General features: G+C 32.0%; 1 protein-coding gene across 2 annotated transcripts in view; it reads left to right on the top strand.

The window, feature by feature from the left end:
• The first annotated feature begins 1,014 nt into the window (after positions 1-1,014).
• CDH19 (cadherin 19) overlaps positions 1,015-19,982 on the top strand; it is a 103,688-nt gene continuing 84,720 nt past the window's right edge. The window contains exon 1 of one of the 2 annotated variants that reach the window (XM_003914465.5): positions 1,015-1,656. The gene's annotated coding sequence lies outside the window, so the exon portion shown is untranslated. Of the gene's footprint in view, positions 1,657-8,248; positions 8,907-19,982 lie in introns of those variants that run through there. The other variant, XM_021930209.1, reaches the window with a different exon arrangement.

The following is a 19,982-nucleotide window of genomic DNA, read 5'->3' as shown; positions in this document are numbered from 1 at the left end:
TCACACTGTACCTTCTTTAGACAATTGAATCCTGTCTCAGTGTGGTTTCTATACTTCTCATTGCTCTTTGTTGGTACTGTCATAATCAGGACAGCAAATGCTGACCCACCTTTGCTCCCTTAGGCTCTAAAATAAGCCCTTGGGACGTCATGTTTACAGGTGCACTGAGGCTATACACTGTGGTTGCAATCCTAAGTGCAGCTGGATATTTTATAAACATTAAGGTATAAATTGGCATCTTATAAAATGTTAGATTCTTACAGAAATCCTAGATGAGGTCATAGATAGAACAGTGAATTATGCAAATAAATATTTTAAACAGGTATCTCCACTGTTTTTGATACTGTAAAAAATATGAAGGGGAAAATATATAAGAATACTTCAGAGGTTCTTTGTAAAATTTATTTTTTTCCCTATTTACTAATATCTTGAAACACCTAGAAATGTTTTTTTCAACCTGAAAAAAAAACTTTCCACATTATCCTGTTCCTGCTATCCACAGATCTGTTCTCCCAGGTTCATCTCTTCAATATTTATTCATAAATTATTGATTCCTCCTAACATTCACAACCTCATAGGAGGTGCATTTGTGCATGTGTGTGCATGAATATGTATGTGTATGTGTGTGCACATGTGCATGTGTGTATATGTGTGTGCTTGTGTATCTTAACTACTTTACTGCCCATATAGCTTTTGCCATTTCTTTCCTCAAAAAATAAGAGAAAATGAAAAAACTAAGAGGATAGTGACCAAAATATCTATCAGAATTAATAGGATGTTTGAATAATCCTGACCCACTTAGAATTTTTTTAAATAGGTATAATTTAAGAAACTTTTAATATTTTAATATTTCTCTAGTTTGTTTCAAAAATGATTTTTAACTAAATAGCAGCTTGAGTAAACAGCATAGAGAACACATATGTATTTTATATTAAATAACAATAGCTTATATCAAAATCTAATTACAAATATGAATAAAATAAAACATTTTAGGTAATAGTAAACCAAGGAAAAGAAAATGACTTATTAAAATTTAGACATTGCTCTCTCATTATGTATTTTACTTGATTTCTGAGGAGAACTGATCGAATTAAGAAATAGCCAGAAGGCATAGACACACAGTGGAAAATCATTTCCCTTTTTAGTAAGTTTTGTGTCTGCTTTAAATTGATCATTTGTTTCATCAGCTAATCCCCAAACAGAGGGCATGTCCTCTCTACTTACAAAATTCTTGTACATAAGTTGAATTCTGTCTTTATCAACTCAGGCCAATAAGTACTTTATTTTGTTTTTGCTTGTTGTTAGGGGGGAAAAAAAAAAGATAATCAGCTCATACTACTTGCTTAGCTGTCTGCATTTTAATTCCAGACTATGAACGAGCATCAGAGTGCCCTTATGATATTTTGCACAAAAGGCTCAGTGTTTATGACTCTACTCAGAGAACCCAAAATAGCATTCAGTAAGCAGTGACATACTGACAGTGTTGTGGTACTAAAAGCACAAGCGTCTGTAATTCCAGGCAATGGGGCACATCGAGAGTTTGCTGAGAAGACTGTGAAGCAAAAAGAAGAAAGTTTTTCCTACGCTTCCTCATGTGTCCAACACGAAGTCTGCTGTTCAGTTTTCACAGAACTCCTAGAAGTTGAAGTTACAAAGGTAAGACTGTGATAGTCAGGCATATTATAAACTACATGCATCATCTTTAATGAGTCAATAGGTCAAAAAGTACTTAAGTTGTTGCTAGGAAAATATTCTAAAAATATTAAGGAAAATATTTATATAGGAAATAGGGAAAATATTCTAAAAATTTTAAAAGCATGATGTGTACTGAACTTTCTCAAAACAAATATTTGTAAGAACAATTCTCTGTCTCTGTAATATAGATTGTTGGGGTGGGGGGGAAGTTACACCTATGTTAGGATATTTAAAACTTCTCCAGTTTCTTAGAAGAAATGAATCAATCTTTCTTTGCATGTCTTTCTTTGTTTGCACATTTTTCTTTGTTCAGGGTTTTATTTATTATCTATCGTGTATTTACCATGTATATCAGGTAATATGAACACTAGAGTTGTCATCCTTAAGTATATGAAGAAAAAAATATTTATATACAGAATAAATATGAAAAAGTTTAAGTATATTATAATAATTCCAATAAAATTAAAATATTAGAATTAATATGAATAAAAACACATATACGTCTAAATTTGTACACACATATTAATTTGCCTATATGTATTATAACATTTATACATAACACAAAGGGTAATTTCTCAAATATGAAAGATAGTATAAATTAAGAACAGTGTAAATTAAGAAAATGGATACTGTAAAAGACATATGTTTCACATCTAATTTGGTATATGTAATTTTAATTGAATTAATATTTATGATAAAATATTTCAGAATAAGTTTACCAAAGGGATTTAATAAATCTATTAAATATAAAAACACATGAAATATTTAGCAACAAAAAATACCTAAATAAAGTGGCAAAGGCTTTCTTCAGATTATGTCAATTTATATTTTAGCTCTATTAATTCATTTGTTGAATTAATACATCTGTAAGAAAGACATTATTTAGATAAAATATTTGAAAATTTAGTAATATATATTTATGTTTTAGATGTAGTTACAATATTAAGTAACGTTACATGCATTAATATACTCTTTTTTTCAAATTCTTAATATTGTAATTATCAGCAGCATGCATACTTACTATAATTTTTAATTTGAAAGAATTTAAATTTCAATGTAATGTGAACATTTATATTGACCAAATAAAGTAACTAACAAATTTATTTTTAAAAGGAATAAGCATTTCATTATTGTCTATAGTTATTCAAAATTTTTAAGCAATCAATTTATGTCATTTAGAAACCACCAGCTCTCCTTTTCTTTACATGTTTTCCACTTCACCAAGTCTTTCTAGAAGTGAATGATAATGCTTGTATCATTATATAAATATCCGATTTTTACAGTCTCACACATTTAGTAAATTATTCATGCTCCAGTGAAATATTTAAAATTTTAGGCACACACATCTGCATATATCTAAAAGCATATGTCTTCTACTTATATTTTTTGTTTTGGTGTGTTTTTCACTTTGGAATGTTTGTAAGGTACATTTCCTCAAGAAACATAAAAACACATTTTGATGACATTATAATAAATTGAAGATGCTTTAAAATGATGTGCAGAGATGCCTCCTATGCATTCTTAAGAAACCAGATCCATCTTTCAGGAATTTCTCGTAACAGAGCTACATCTAATCTGATATATGATCATCTATAACTTAATATAAACTGACCATTTTTGCCATGCATGATCTTAGCATGTACTCTTAAATATATGTTTAAAACATTATATAGCAGTATTCAGCATGGTAGTGAGTAGTCATGCAATAGGAACAAATATGTTACACTGTTTACAAGGAGATATTGATCTTTCTATATACCTTCTTTTACATGAGAATGTCTTGCTCCTAACCAAGAGTTTGAGAACCATGCTGGTGAATAAGAAATTGTTGTCACGATGATTTCCTTTAACATCCATGATCTTCTATCACCTGTATCTTTGCTTTGGTGAAACAGATTGAGGTTGAAACATAACTAAGTATGGAACCTGACAATAATCCCTCAGGAATCCTTTCTGTCAATGGTGAAGACAGCCCCTGATTTACAAAATGGGTGTCTTTGCAAAAGATGTTTGCCACTTTAAAATCAAATCAAAACAAAACAAGATAAACTGTACCCTTAAAGAGTTTTTTTTTCTTTTTTTACCCACTCTCACCACCTTTCAATCGAGAGAATACAGCTAAATGTTCTAAAACCTGTCAAAATGTGTAACAAATCAATTTCCTTTTCAAGTGATGCCTACCCTCTTGAATATTCTGATACAATTCATTAAGAGAATGCTTGTCTGACGTTAAAACGTGTTCTAGAATACATACTTTTGTCAAAATTTGTCACATTAATTATTCAATAATTATATTCAGAATCATCAAAGTATGTCTTAAGATTAAAGCAAAACATCGTTTTTAGAAATCCTGCTTTGGCACAACAAGTGAAATTTGAAATGTTGTTTTAGGACCGTGGCTTTTCGACATACCAGAGCAGTAGATCCACAGTTTAGCTGTTTTTTAATTGTAAGAAGTTTCATGATAAATGAAATTTGCAAATTTGCAAGATATTGTATTAAAGTGGGGATAATTTTGGCACATCAGTCATTTCCTAAAGTAACCTAGGCAATTTTATCTGTGTGCAAAATTTAGAAATGTCATTCCTGTGGAAATGAGCAAACCATAAATATATCACAGAAAAGTCACTATTTTTCTGCCTTTAAGTTGTTTTATAGTTAAATTGTGCCAGAGAAATTGTCATCTATTTTATTCCTAAAAAGGTCTAATGGAGAATATATGACTTTCTTTGATGAAGAGATACTACTACTAAACATAAAGATAAACATAAAATGTAACTATAATAATAATAAAGGCAAAGAGAAAAGGTATAGATACATCTGAATTTTCAAGAGAGTAGTGTCATTTGTCACTAAGCAAATACTTCTTGACAGTGCTTGAAATTGCTCTTGAACTGGTAAAGCAAAATATAACTTTCCCCATAGTATTTGATGAGAAATAAATGGGCTACAATATCACTCGTCAGGTGGATATAAATCCCCTTCTTCTAAATAAGACTTTTCTTTGGGGGATTATATAAGACATTGGTTGCTTTTTGATTATTTTCTCTCTTTTATCGAATGCTTATAGAATAACCCAACTCTGTAGGCATATGAAGATTTGACTCCAAATTTATTGGTTAATAATAAATAAGCATATTTATGTTTTCATACACATATGTGTACCTGGCTACACATTTCTCTATTAACAGATAATTTTGAATGTATGTGTATACTCCTTTGATAATTTCAAGACCATATGAATTATTTATAAAACTTTAATGTCATTTTATACAATATGGATTTAATAAAACCACTTATATGAAATCTAAAGTATTTTTAAAGATATAGAGCATTGTCATTTTGTGTGTGTATGTGTGTGTGTGTGTGTGTTTTTAAACCAGTGTTTAAAACACACAATTCTTAACTCATAAATATGATTTTTATGAGATTATAATTATGTCATTGGGAATTTTTTTGTGTATAAAAAAGGAAAAACAATAGACTTTTACAAGAATGAGTTAAATATTAAAAATCTCAGCAAGACACTACTTAACTGACTCTTCAACATTATGAAACAAAATATTAGAACATTAGGGTTGCCAGATTTTTAAAAAATAAAGTAAGGAATTTTTTTATATAAAACTTCATCTCTTTCAGCAGCATATACTGGCTGTCTGTATACTTATTAACAATTTGGAGCAGCTTCAGAGTCCACATAATTTAAAATTTAAGGAATAAAGACACATTTATTTATTCAATAATCCCAGTCATGCATTTAGATTATACTAAATGCTGTTACATTTAAGTACTAAAAGAAAGTATGTTTATTCTATCTGGAAACAATTTCAAAGGATTTACAAATGTAAGATATCCTATCTTTGTTTTTAAATCCAGCTTGTAATATGAATTAACTATATTTACGACTGTTTCATAAACATTCATGACTGTTTTCCTTGCTTAAGTTGATACATATTTTTAACCCATTACATACAACCCTCAGAGGTATACTTTACTGTCTTCTGTGTTTAAAAAACTCAAAACACTTTTGATTTGTTTTATGCCATACACATTTTTATTTATAATTAAGGTGATATACTCAAATTTCTCATTTTGGGAATTAAACAGTAGGAATTTATCCTATATTCATGCCATTCATGTTAAAACAATTTATTAATCTCTTTATAGGATATTTTCAATATTTATTTTTTATTGAAAATGAACAATTTATAATATCATAAATTTATGAGACATAAACTGATGTTAGAATTCATAAAAACAATGTGGAATGATTAAATCAGACTAGTTAATATATCCATCACCTCAAATATTTAACACTTTTTTTGTGGTAAGAACAGTTGAACTTTGGTTTCATAGGAATTTTGAAATGTACAATTCTCTACTATTAGCTGTATTCACCGCACTGTCTAATAGAACCCCTTCCGAAACATGAAACATACTCCTCCTGTCTGAGATTTGATCTTCATTTCCTCATCTGCCCCACCCCCCCAGCCTCTGTAAATACCGGTCTACCTTATACCTCTATGAGTTCCATTGTTTTAGATTCTACATAAAGGTGACAAAATGTGGTGTTTCTCTTTCTGTGCTTGGCTAAATATTACGTAGTCATTCTTAATATACAGCTAATAGCAGACAATAAAAAACAGTGTCTGCAAAATATATACAATAATAGCATTAAACATTGTGCTAACCTAGTCCATCTGGCATCACAATATGTTCACAATACCTTTCCATGATTAAATATTCTGAATAAACTCAACAAAATTAAGTTTTAAAAATATGAATTTATTTTAAGTTAGTATACAGAAAACACAAAATAATAAACATAAAACAAGTGATACCAGTTTTTACATTATAGACTTTATGAAAGAGAGACTAAAACATTCAATTTTATATTATACAATTTGAAACTAAAATAATTCTTATCTCAAGAGGTTGAATTCCAAAATGTTTTGTATCAAAGTAATAATATATTCTTATTTACCTTTTATAACATGTCTTTGAAGGGCACTTTCCATTTTAGTATCCGGTATTTTATTATAACTTTGATTAAATTTTTTTTCTAGCTCCGAGTTTCAGGGGGTACATGTGCTGGCTTGTTACATGTGTAAACTGCATGTTGCTGTGGTTTGGTGTACAAATTATATTATCACCCAGGTAGTGATAATACTACCTGACAGACAGTTTTTTGATTCTCACCCTCTTCTCACCCCACCCTGAAGTAAGCCCTAGTGTCTATTACTCTGGTGTCCATGTGTACTCAATGTTTAGTTTTCCACTTATAAGTGAGAACGTGCAGTATTTGGTTTTGTGTTCTTGCATTAGTTTGCTTAGGATAATGGCCTCCAGTTCCATCCTATTGGGGCAAAGGACATGATTTCATTTTTTTATGGCTATATAGTATTCCATTGTGTAAATGTGTCAAATTTCTTTATTCTGTCCATTTTTCATGAGCATCTAGGTTGATTCCATGTCTTTCCTATTGTGAAAAGTGCTGTGATGAACATATTTGTGCATATGTCTTTATGGTAGAACTATATATTCCTTCAAATATATAGTTAATAATCCACTACTAGGATTGCCAAGTTGAATGGTAGTAATATAAACCACTACTAGGGTTGCAGAATTGAATGGTAGTTCTAAGATCTTTGAGATAACTCCAAACTGCTTTTCACAGTAGCTGAACTAATTTACATTCACATCTGCAATGTATAGGAATTCTCTTTTCTATGCAAATTTGCCAGTGTCTGTTATATTCTGACATAATCATAGCCATTCTGACTGGTGTGAGATGGTATCTCATTGTGGCCTTGATTTGCATTTCTCTAATGATTAGTGGTATTCAGAATTTTTTAATAGGCTTGTTGGCTGTGTGCATGTCTTCTTTTGAGAAACCTCTGTTCATATCCTTTGCCCATTTTTAAATGAGGTTGTTTTTTGCTTGCTGATTTGTTTAAGTATCTTATAGATTCTGGATTTGTCAGATGCATAGTTTGGAAATATTTTCTCTGATTCTGTGTGTTGTCTGTTTGCTTTGTTGATAGTTTCTTCTGCTGTGCAGAAGCTCTTTAGTTTGATTAGGTCCCACATGTCAATTTTAATTTTTGTTCCCATCACTTTTGGAGTCTGTTATGAAATCCTTGCCAGGGCCTATGTCCAGAATAGTATTTCCTAGGTTTTCTCCTAGGGTGTTTATGGTTGTAGGATTTACATTTAAATGTTTAATCTATACTGATTTTTTTATATGGTGGAAGGAAGGGGTCTAGTTTAAACCCTCTGCATATGCCTAGCCAGTTATCCCACCACCATTATTTAAAAGGAGTCCTTTCCCCCATTGCTTATTATGGATGGCTTTGTTGAAGATCAGATGGTTGTGGATATGCGGCCTCTATGTTCTCTAACTGGTTCTATAGGTTTATGAGTATGTTTTTGTACCAGTACCATACTGTTTTAGTTACTGTAGCCTCGTAGTACACTTTTAAGTCAGGTAGTGTGATTCCTGCAGCTTTTTTTTTTTTCCTTAGGATTTCTTTGGCTATTTTTGATCTTTTGTGATTCCATGTGAACATTAGTATGATTTTTTTTTTAATTTTGTGAAGAATGTCAGTGGTAGTTTGATAGAAATAGCATTGAAACTGTAAATTTCTTGAGGATTATGGTCATTTTAACAATATTGATTAATCCTATCCATGAGCATGGAATGTTTTTTCATTTGTTTGTGTCCTCTGATTTTCAGTAAGTGTTGTAGTTCTCATTATAGAGATCTTTCACCTCCCTGACTAGCTGTATTCCTAGGTATTTTATTCTATTTGTTGCTATTTGAGTGGGATTGTGGTCTCGATTTGGCTCTCAGTATGGATGTTATCAGTATATAGAAATGTTAGTGATTTTTGTACCTTTATATTGTATCCCAAAATTTTGCTGAAATTTTAGTGAGATCTAGGAACCTCTGGCCAGACTTTTCTAGGTATAGAACCATATTATCTGTGAAGAGAGATATTTTGACCTTATCTCTTCCTATGGTTTGCCTTTTAATTCTTTATCTTGCCTTATTCCTCTGATTAGGACTTCCCAAACTATGTTACATAGGAGTGGTGAGAATCGGCATCCTTGTCTTGTTCCAGTTCTCAAGGGGAATGTTTCCAGTTCTTGCCCATTCTGTATGATGCTTGCTGTGAATTCGTCATAGACGGCTTTTATTATTTTTTCAGGTATGTCCATTATATGCCTTGCTTTTTCAGGGTTTTTAAGATGAAGAAATATTGAATTTTATCAGAAGCTTTTCTGTGTGTATGGACATGATCATGTGATTTTTGTTTCTGGTTCTGCTTATGTTATGAATCACATTTATTTACATATGTTAAACCAACCTTGCATCCCAGGAAAAAAGTTAATTTCATCATGGTGGATTAAATTTGATATGTTGCTGTATTTGGTTTGTTACTATTTTGTTGAGGACTTTTGAATCTATGTTCAACAGGATATTGGCCTGAAGTTTTCTTCTGCTGTTGAGTCTCTGACAGATTTTGGTATTAGAATGAGGCTCGTCTTATAGAACGAGTTAGAAAGGAGTCCATCCTCCTCAAATCTTTGAAATCGTTTCAGTAAAATTAGTACTCCCTCTTCTTTATAATAGCTAGTATAATTTGGCTGTGAATTAGTCACATTCAGGGCTTTTTCTGTTGGGTAGGTTTTTTTATTACTGATTCAATTTTGGAACTCACTGTTGATCTGTTCAGTGTTTCAATTTCTTCCTGATTCAATCTTGGGTGGTTGTAGGTTTCCAGGAATTTATCAGTTTATTCTAGATTTTCACTATGTGTGCACGGAGTCTCTGAGGGTGTTGTGGATATGCAGCCTCTATGCTGTTTGTATTTCTGTGGGGCCAGTGGTAATGTCCCCTTGGACATTTCCAGTTGTCTTTCTTTTTTTTCCCTCTGTTAGTCTTCTAGTAGTCTACTAATCTTATTTATTCACTCAAAGAGCAACTTTGGTTTTGTTGATGTTATGTGTGTTTTTCATGTCTCCATTTCTTTCAGTTCGGCTAGCTTTTTTTTTAATGCTAGCTCTGGGGTTTGTTTGCTCTTGTTTTTTTATTTCCTCTAGGTGTGATGTTCGGTTATTAAGTAAAGATCTTTCTAACTTTTTGATGTGGGCATTTAAGACTAATAAACTTTCCTCTTAACACTGCTTTATCAGTGTTCCAGATATTCTGGTATGTTGTGTCTGCATTTTCATTACTTTCAAAAAACTTCTTCCTTTCTGCCTTAATTTCATTGTTTACCTGAAGGTCATTCAGGAGCAGTTTGTTTAATTTTCATGTAACTGTATAGTTTTGAGTGATTTTCTTAGTATTTATTTTATTGTTATTGTACTGTGTTCCAAGATTGTGATTCATATGACTTTGGGCTTTTTGAATATGTGAGAACTGCTTTATGGCCAAGTGTGTGGTTGATTTTAGAGCATGTGCCATGTGTGCATAAGAAGAATGTATATTCTACTGTTGTTTAATGGAGTTCTCTGTAGATATCTGTTAGTTTCATTTGGTAAAGTGTCAAGTTTAGGTTCTGAATATCTTTATTAGTTTTCTAACTCATTAATGTGTCTGATACTGTCATTGGGGTGATAAAGTCTCCCAGTTATGATTGTGTGGTTATCTAAGTTTTTTCGTAAGTCTTCAATACCTTGCTTTATAAATCTTGGTGCTCCAATGTTGGGTGCATATATGTTTAGTATAATTAAGTCTTCTGGTTGAATTGAACTCTTTATCATTATGTAATGCCATTCTTTGTCCTTTTTGACAATTGTCTGTTTTGTCTGAAAGAAGAATAGTAGCTCCTGCTCTTTCTTGTTTTCTATTTGCTTGATAGATCTTTCTCCATTCCTCTACTTTGAGCCTATGGGTGTCATTGTGTGTAAAATAGATATTTTTAATTCAACATACAGTTGGGTCTTAAAAAAGTGGGGCATTTAGCCCATTTTCATTCAACACAGTATCTATATTTTTTTTTTAAAAAAAAGAAAAGAACCTCATTAACTCCAAACCTCTCATTGCTATCATCCCAAATCTCTTTTCCCTCTCTCAGCAACTTATTTGAAAAACTACTTTGAATTGTGAGACTTCATTCTCAACCTCCAGTTACCCTTCAATTCGTTATTTCTGTTTCCTGAGATTCACTCTTAAAACTTCTCTTAGCTATTCAACAAATTATATATTTTTCTTAATTGAAGGCTGATATAAAAGACCAACCGGAAACTTATGGTATACATTAGTGGTAGAAATAAGCAGAATTATTCCTTAAGTTGTGCTCTCTTTCAGTGACAAACTAGAAAATATATATATGTTTGTGTTCGTCTGTTAACACTAGTTTATTTTTTAATACAACATGATGTAGAACTCTACTGTCTTGACATCCTGAGGTTTTTCGACTACTAAGTTCTTCTACTATGCACGTCTCCAAATATCTTTGCCATAATCCTGTCCAACATCTTTAAACACTTGAGAGAACTTATATGTCAAAAAGTACTCAGCTCACCTCAGCAATTAGGTTTTAAGTTTAGACATAATAAATAATACATCGATAATTTTTTTGTATAAGAACATTTTATATACCAATTTATTTCTTTAAGATAGAGTCACAGATGTGAGATTGAAAATGAAATGGCTTTCAGTATTTAACACTCCAGAAACATTATTTCTGTAATGTTCTGTAAAGTAATTGTATTACTTTCAAAAATACAATTCCTATTTATTTTTTGGTATTATAAACAATTTATAACAAGAATTTATGAACTAAGGCCAATAAGTGTATGGAAAAAAATGTTCAACATCACTAATCATCAGGGAAATGTAAATCAAAATCACAATGAGATATTTTTTCACCCCAGTTAGAATGTCCATTATCAAAAAGTTAAAAAAAAAATACTGTTGTCTATGTGGAGAAAATGGAACTCCTTCAATGTTGGTGAGAAGGTACATTAGTGCAGCCATTATGAAAAACAGCATGAAGGTTTCTCCAAAAACTAAAAATAGAACTAGATAGAACTAGTATATGATTCAGCAATCTCACTACTAGGTATTTATTGAAACGAAAGAACATCAGTATATTGAAAATATATCTGCACTCCAATGTGTATTGCAACACCATTTACAATAGCCAATATATGGAAGAAAACTAAGTGTCCTTCAAGAAATAAAAGAATAACTAAAACGTGGTGTATATACACAATGAAATACTATTCAGCTATAGAAAAGAATGAAATTCTATCAGTCACAGCAACATGGATGAACCTAGAGTGCATTACTTTAAGTGAAATAGGTCAGGCACAGAAAGATAAATACTACAAGTTCTAACTCTTATGCGAAAGCTAAAATAAAATTGAGCTAACGGAAGTAGAGTGTAGAATTATGATTATTAGAGAAAGGAAATAATGGAAGAAGAGGAGATGGGGAAAGACTGTTTAATAGATATAAAATTATGGCTAAAGAAAAGGAATAAATTCTGGTTTTCTATAGCACTGCACAGTGAATATAGATAACAATAATTTAATGCATACTTTTTAAAAAGCTAAGAGAGGATCAGAATGTTCACAACACACACACACAAAGATAAATGTTTGTGATTGTTGTACTAATTATCCTGATTTTTTCATTACACATTGAATACATGTATTAAAATATCACTCTGTATCCCAGCAATATGTACAATTATTTGTTCATATTTGAATATGTACAAAATAAAGATTTTAAAATTATCATGAATTAACAACTTGGAGGTAATAGAAGGTAAATGAATTTACTTGAAGTATTTAAGACATAGAATTGATCATAGTTCATCTCTAGTCAGGCTTCATGCTCAAATGTATGTATATGGGAGGTTAGCTGAAGGAAACGTCAGAGAATACCTTTTATTCAAGTGTGAGCTTTCGAGAGGATGCTGATTTCATTAAGGGAAAGAAGGAACATAATGATTAGGTGCAAGAGTGAATAGAAAGTAAGAATTTCAGTATGCACTTTGAAATACCTTGTGGAAAGTAATTCTGTAGGTCTGGAGATTAGAAAAGAGATAAATATGGGTTATTTAGACTGCTTTATGATGCTTCAGTAGGCAGGTATTCACTGAAGCCACATAATCTGAAGATACTATGTCCAGAATGTGCAAAATATGTCTTCAAAATAGAACCCCAAGATTTAATTTTCCTCAAATATCAATATGACTTTCCAAGAATGTTTTATCCATTAAAATAAATAGGAAAGTAGGTAAACAGATTTCAACTTGTAAGTTGCTAGATTATCAATGTTTTTCAAAATCTGTATTCAGACGTGACAGTGACAATATATGGTAAGAATTTTAACCTTCTGATAATTAAAATTCTATCTAAACTCTCTTAGTTTTTATAAGTATTTATGATAGATTTGTACTCTTGTCTACTGCCAAATCTGAAAATTTTACAAAATAAAAATTGTGCACACTAACCTTGGCTGTATACAGATAAAATCGTTTGTAAATGACTGTAGCAAATATTTCCCGTTTTCAGTCATTCTAACTTGGAAGGAGCCCTTTCCTGCATGGCTTCAATAGCAGTTATACTGAGAGCTGCTCCTTTGATGATTCTTGTAGCAATGGGTGATTACCAGTGATTATCTTATGCACTCCAGGAACTGATTAATAAGCATTTATTTAAAGAAGTCAGACATTATAAGTATTTAAATAAATTACATGTTTATATGACATAAGGACCTTTATTAAACATTTGATATATTCTAACTAGTTTCAGTTATTTTAATGTGATTTATCCAGAAGATCTAGAGATTACATTTATTAAATCATCTTGCAGTTGAAGATACTCAACCTGAGAGTGTTTAAGTATCTTGACTAGTCTCATGAAACTATCATATCATTGAGGTACAAATCATTACATTTTATACAGATTCTACTTACCGGTCAACATTGACTTAATGTTGTAAAATGAGAACTTAAAAAGTAACACATAAAAAAAATCACTGCTGATTATCCTCTTGAAGAAGAAAGGGAAAATGATAGACCCCAAACAGGATTAGGTGGAAGATGCAGACCCACAAAATCCAACATAATTATGCCATGCTCCTTCATCTTACAGGGAAGTCTGCAAGGAAGTGTTTATATAACACAGCAGGCTCACCATGCTTTTAACTGAACTATAAAATATGAGAAATTTCATTTATATGTATGCTTTACTTCATTATTTTGCATTTAAATTTTGAGTACATTTTAGCAAATACTTTACATAGTGATAATAGTTGTGTTTGTGAATCATTAGTATATAAATGCATATACAAATATTGGGGCTCACCTGCAGTATTTTTTTCTGATAGGAGAGTAAATTATGAAAAGTTTGAAAATACTGTTCTATAAATAAGTGTCAGCCAACTTCTACATGCATTTTCTTTTCAAAAAAAAGAAGATATATATATTCCAGAAAATGGCTTCTGCAAAGACATTAGTTAAAGGTAACAACTCTAAAGAAAGCAAAATCCTTTGTCTTAATTCCAATCCCGCCAATTACTTTATAGCTAAGACAAGTTACTTAACTTTAGTATGCCCAGTATCTGCATTTATAAAATAGCAACAATAATAGAACATATACTATAGAATTACTGTAAGAGAACTCAATTAAGGAATGCCGTTATCTTTGCATAGTAATCATCACAGAGTAAACACTCAATATGGTTGACAAGATGATGATGGTGATGATATTTCATGAAAATATTTGCCTTCAAGTCATCTTTGAGGCTTGTTAAAAAAATACCCAGCTCATGAATCAGTAGCTGTGGAGTGGGATTTTCTGTTTTGTCAAGCTTTTGAAATGATTCTATGTACGATAATATATGGAAACAATTTCCCTGAAATTGAGGGATCAAACTAACCCTTATTTGTCTATATATTTATTTAAATATTGAGGTATTCTCCACATTCACAGTAAAAATTTAAACTAAATATAATGAAATCTAACAAAATAATAATAATTTTGTCACATCTGTTTATTTGTTAAAATAATAATTACTGCTATTGTCAAATAAAGTGCTTTTGCAGGGTTGGATCAAATGATTTTTATCTTTCACTCAGTTCATGTGAATCAGATATGTGTGGTTCTGTGATATATTAATTTTTAGATTTTTGTACTGATTCTACACAACACAAACACGTATATACACATAAAAAAGGCAAATTAATGAAGTGCTTGACTTTAGTTTTCTTTTTCCATTCACTGAGGATTGCGTGTTTTATAAAATCATGTTTATATTATGCCTTTTCATAACAAAATACTACTTTCCATACCATTTGGCAGTGGTGCTTGCTAAGTATTATTTTTGATAGTAGAGTAAATTTGTAGATATTATAGTTATAGAAAGATGTGCTGAAAGCACAATTGATACTTGGAGAAAGGAACATTTGGATGATATGTTTGTCTAGGTATTATGTAGCTACTATCACAACATCCGCAAAAACTGTCAAATTGAGTACAATGGTTTATTTACTATAGTAAGCAGTGGCTAAAAAGATTTTCAACAAGTGCAAAGTGAAACTGTATCTTCATAATGAAAGCAAAAGAAAAAAGAAATATTTACTGTTAGAAATTCTTGGAAAAATGAAATACATTGTTGGTTCGAAGAAAAATTGTAATCCTTCGTGTTGTCTTTACATATACATATATATTCATTCAATTTGTCAAATATTATTTATGTGATGAACATGGTTAACTAATATAATGTTTGATCATTATTCTGAACAATGTTTTAGGAAAAAATAGTCTTTGCATAATTTTATGACTTTGGAATTTCCCACTCTACATATATGGTAACTGATGGTTTTGTTAAACCATAATGATTTATTTGAAGGTTCATGAAATTTTCAATCTACCTTATTCATCAACCTTTAAAGATTTTTATTTTTACTTTTTAAATTTTTTCTTGTGTTGTTATTATTGTCGGAAGTGGGAAGCATTATTTGTTTACTCTCTGCTTTCTGAAAAGCTGTTAATTCATTAATCATCAAAAGAAGGCTGGGACATATGATTTCCTAATCAGTAGTTTAGTGGTGTATCTGCATATATTCCACTTTAGTCTTCAAACTGCATCTTTAAGTGAAACACTGTATAATAAAACCAATTTTATCAGAGGCTAATTGAGATAAACGAGAGTTTAGTCCCTATGACGTATTTCCGGTAACAAAAACTTCACTAAACTTAAAATAAGGACTAAAACATTTCTAATATTAAACACTGAAATAAATGTGAACTGTACATATATGTGATTAGTAAAAACAAGTAAGATCATTATTTACCCAATTTTGGGTGAATCAGTGAGTGACTAGCAGTTGTAGTGGTGATGGGTTAAATCAAGAAACGAACGTTTGCAAAACAAAGATTGTCCCTATCACCTCCAGCCACCGTGAAGTTCAAACACAAGAATTTACAAATATACAGCTGGCTCGCTGAGCTCTTTCCTACTCAGCATAGTTTATTGTCCTGCATTTGTATGATGATCGTGTACTTTACAAATCTTCATTTTATGATAATTTGTATTCGTGCATTTTCCAACCTGGTTATTCCAGTTCAGGGCCATGGGTGACAGGAGCCTATCCCAGCAACTCAGGCAGATTGGTGGGAACCAGCCCTGGAGAGGGTGCCACCCCATTGCAGGCTCACCCTCACATAGTCACAGTCACTCAGACTGGGACCTTGTAGATGAACAAGCAACCCAATGTGTGTAGCTTTGGGAAGTGTAAAGTGACTGGAGTACCCAAATTAATCCCATGCAGACATGGGGGGAATGTGCAGACTCAACACAGATAGTGGCTCTGGCAGGGAATCAACTTTTTTCTCATCAAAATTACAACAAAATGACATTGAACAAAATGTCATTTTTTGAGGAGCTGTTGTACAAGCTCACCTTGATCTTTCTTCTCTTTTGAAATGAATATAATTTTACTATATCATTGAATTATGAGACAAATTACTAAGAGAACAAATGAGTACCATTATGGCATTAAAGACATAGTTGATTTTGTTAGTCTGGGAGCTAGACTATTACAGTAATCAATTAACTTTCCATTTCTCAGCAACCTCCTACCACAAACATTGGGTGGGAGTTAGTGGGGGGAGTGTATCAAAGTTTCACAGTCACTCAGTGACCCAGGCTTGCTAGAGGCTCCACCATCCTTCAACTACTGATTGCCAAATTAGTAAGCAATAAAGGTGAGACAATTATTCATAGGCCTTTGAGTGTGTCCGTTCGAAAATGGTGTACATCACTTTTACTCATATCTTGTTAGAAAAACCGTTCATGTAACCTTGTGCAATTGCAAGAGAGATGTTGGTAAATGTTGATATGCCTACCACAGTGACCAAAACATTTTACATTTTAGTTCTTCTTTTTTAAAATTTATTTTATATACCAGTCATAGCCATTTCATCAGATTAGTCATTCAGAAGTTAGGGACAGTTTATGAAATCTTAAAAAACTGAACCTAAACTTTTCTTAGAGTGATGGAATAAAAGGAAGAATATCATGATAGCAATCGCAGTTCCTTCTGAGTCTGGAGTAACCAGCTCCACTTAGCATTGTCACTTGTAATTTTGAAGGTATCTTAACCTCTGCATTTCCCAACTCTCATTTGACACTCCTAACGCAGGCAATTTATTTTGACATCCAAATGGTCATTAAGTTTTGTCAATTCTGTCTCCATGTTATTATTGATTTTCTTACTTATATTGTCCTTTGCTGAGGAGCAGGATTAGTCAGAGCACTGGAATGAAATATCACCTTCAAGAGGGCAATAGAAGGTCATGGATCCAGGGTGTTTGATGGAGAAACAGAACAATTATTTCAATGTCCTGGTAATGCAGGTGCTTCTAAGGCACTGACTAGAAGATCCAAATAATTTCTTTAAAGACTAAAATCATATTGTAACTAACTAATACAATTAATATGTTAATATAAGATAAGAATAGATTAAATAAAAGGGTAGACATGGAAGTGGGATAAAGACAATAGGTAATACGGGTTCCAAAAGATATTCCAGCCAGAACAGTTCAAGGAGGGGATTTATTTTTTCTTAACATTGTTCTAATATTATTTTTCTTGCTTCTGTGTTTAACTACACAGACAAGATTTAATAAATTCACAAAAATACAGAGTAACTTTTTGAAATGAGCATTGAGACAATGTTGGTATCATTTTTTAAGAGACTTCACGCTCATAGTTTAAAATCGGCCACTAATTCTCCATGTTACTGCTCTTTGTGGTATTACAGAGGTGCTTTTGGAAGTAAGGGGGACTGTTTATAGACACTTCGTGGCTTCCTTTTTTTTCCCCCTTTTTATAAAGAATATCTCAAATTAGAAGAAAGATAGGTGAATATTCTCTAACTACTTCCCTTGTTTTAACATTGCCACTCCAGGCCCCAAGAGCCATGTGTTCCTATTTGTTTCACATGAAGGCTTTATAGTATTCACTTGCTTCATGTGTTCACTTCCCAAGAGGAGAGGTTAGATGTGTGTTTTAAATTGATGAAGAGAAACTCTTAGTCTTATTTTTCAGTAGCATTTTCAAAACCTTTAAGTTTTTCTGTTTTTCTTTGTTTTGGGAAAGCTTTGGAACTCTCTGATCACCACAAATTCTAAGTCTATGATATATCATTTTGGCCAAGCCTACTCAATAGCTTTCTAAAAATGGAGACATTATATTAATTGCCATCTGTTTTTCTCTATGAGAAGCTGGGCTTAGTTGAGCTCAATATTTCAGCTTTCCATGAGCTTTCCAGAATACATTATATTTTTACAAGTTTTCACAGATGGAATAATTAGCTTTATGTAACCAAGAAGAGGTCATAGAAAAGACAATTTCTAATTAGATTCAGTTTCAAACTGCATAAGTGCATAGATTATAATATTTTTTCATCCCTTAAGCCATAATTAGTCTTCTTTGAAAACATAACTGTTCTGAGTCACACTGGGATCATTTTCAGCTCATATATGTCCATGCAATATCATGTATTGCTTCAAGCATGATAATATGTATCTGTCATAGTCACTTAACCATGCTTAGAAAAAAAATAATGACATTCAAATAATTTGAAAATGCACGTGGAACATATACATCAGGGAAAACATATACTAAAGTATTTTTGCAATAGTCATTTACAAAGCTGTTTTATGTGTGTATATTTTTAGCTGAAATGAAAATAGCTGAATATTTCGACCTTGAGAAATATAGAAATCACTAGATGCTTATTATTCACCTGTCAATAGCTATTTTTGTGTAGCTCACTAAAAACATTTAACTCTTAATACGTGCCAGACAGTATTTTGGATGCAGCAACTCGTTTCATCAAGAACACAAACCTTGAGAGACATAATAATTACTCTCAATTTTCACATGAGACAACTGAGACAACCAGAGGTCGAGCTATTCATCCAAGGTGATGGAACTAGCAGGTGTTGGTGTTGAGTTAGTTATTCAGCCATCCTTGCTCCACGTGTGCTGCTCTTAACTCCAGCGAACTGCCTTTAGAACATTCCATCAAGGCCGGGCGCGGTGGCTCAAGCCTGTAATCCCAGCACTTTGGGAGGCCGAGACGGGCGGATCATGAGGTCAGGAGATCGAGACCATCCTGGCTAACACGGTGAAACCCCGTCTCTACTAAAAATACAAAAAACTAGCCGGGCGCGGTGGCGGGCGCCTGTAGTCCCAACTACTCGGGAGGCTGAGACAGGAGAATGGCGTGAACCCGGGAGGTGGAGCTTGCAGTGAGCTGAGATCCGGCCACTGCCACTGCACTCCAGCCTGGGCAGCAGAGCGAGACTCCATCTCAAAAAAAAAAAAAAAAAAAAAAAAAGAACATTCCATCAAACAATTTGGGAAAATAGCCCAAAAATTAGTAGAGAGTGGCTTTCTTGATCTTTACTATGGTGCGAAAGAACATGTATTTATACAAAATCAATTTATATTGTATTATATAATTATGTATATATACTAATTTTGAAAATAAAGCATGCAAATACACATGGGGAAAATTTTAATTTGTTTACAATTCCCTGATTCAAAGATGATTTCCACCAGAATTTTGGGGCATAGTCTTCCAGGACTTCTTTCCTGCATTTGTCTACAACTTTTTTCCTTCAATTAAATAAATTATATTGTGTGTATTCCGTCTCTTTATTTCACTTGACAAAATGGTTTTATGGCACCAAATTTAATGGCTGCTGAGTAACAATGTGTTGATATAAATTTTTTAATGTTTGTA

Source organism: Papio anubis, chromosome 19, assembly GCF_008728515.1.
Source record: "Papio anubis isolate 15944 chromosome 19, Panubis1.0, whole genome shotgun sequence".
Lineage (NCBI taxonomy): Eukaryota > Metazoa > Chordata > Mammalia > Primates > Cercopithecidae > Papio > Papio anubis.
The sequence above is the reverse complement of the archived record's forward strand: the minus strand, read 5'-3'. Positions and strand labels throughout refer to the sequence as shown.